Genomic DNA, 1,388 nt, shown 5'->3' with positions numbered 1-1,388 from the left:
AGGCGAGGCTGCCGGACACTGGCGCCACCGGGCCCTCTGACCACCACCAGTAGGCAACGGGTGAAGTGTCTCGCCTAAGGACACAACGAGCCAGACTGTAACACACATTTCCCCACAGTGGGATCAATAAAGTCTTATCTTATCAAATCACTGACCACAGAAGTAATATTAAAATCATCTGTCAGTCACACAACAATGGAGCTTTATCTGAAATTAGAATCTGAAATCTACAGTTTATAGCTGTAACAAAAAAACCAAACAAAAAAAAAAACACCATGAAGATGCTTTAACACAATTATATTTCCAACAAAACTGAAACAAAGTGAAAAAAATATCTATGTCAAATCATTTACAGAGTACTGCAGAAAAAGACCACATGTAAAATACTGAAAAATGTTTCATTAAGAGCAGAATCAAGACGTTCCCTGCAGCGCATGTTGTTCCTAAACTTTCAGATACAGTTGCCCCTCCCCATGTGTTCTAATGCCCCGCCCCCACAGCACTGAAGGGGGGAGGGAAGCCCTCCTCAGCTGATTATGACACCCCGCCATGTTAGCTATGAGATGTTCCAGTACTGTATAATACTTTTATTTAGTATTATAAATTCATCAGTCTTTTGTTGCCATTTTTATGGAGTTACCACAATCAAAATAAAATAGAATATGTTTCTAAAAACATTTAATATGTTGTCTTTGTTTCACTATATCAAAGACAACATATTAAACTCATATTCACTTTAAATATAATATTTAATTTAAAAAAATGTGCTTCATGTGATATATTTGGTAATTTGTATGTTTTTAGGATGCTGAATGCAAAACATGAGAAGTTTACATTAAAAAAGCACAACAATGATTAAAAAAATCAATATTTTATTACAATTAAATATGCCTAATTTCTCCGAGATTCCTTACCTTTCACTATGAACAAAATAAACCACCTTGCATTTTCGATTTGTATTTCTTATGAGTCTCACTTTTAGAAATGTTAAATTAATATAAGAAATCATTATTGGATATGTTTTTTGACCATAGGATACCAGGTTTCAGTTTATAAAGGGAAATTGTACGCTTACTTAAACTAAAAACTGTCAGGGATGTGTGTGGATGAGATGAGCCAAACGCAGGACCCATGGTGAGAGTTGGAGTTTGTTATAATGAGGGGACGAGCAGAACTTAAGCTGGCTGAACCGAGATCACACATGCGGAGCAGACAACATCAATGACAAGACGCGGGACCGAGCGAAACTGAGGGTTTAAGTACAGCCTGGGTGATGAGTAATTCTTCTCCCACAATTCCACCCAGTGCTTCCTGCAGAAGTTCTCTGATGACTCTGCAATAGTCGGCCTCATCACTGATGGGGACGACAGGGAGTACAGAGGACTGAC

This window comes from Pundamilia nyererei, unplaced genomic scaffold (assembly GCF_000239375.1).
Source record: "Pundamilia nyererei isolate P.nyererei 1_Seehausen unplaced genomic scaffold, PunNye1.0 scaffold00416, whole genome shotgun sequence".
In the NCBI taxonomy this organism is placed as follows: Eukaryota; Metazoa; Chordata; class Actinopteri; order Cichliformes; family Cichlidae; genus Pundamilia; species Pundamilia nyererei.
This window is presented reverse-complemented; position numbering follows the sequence as displayed.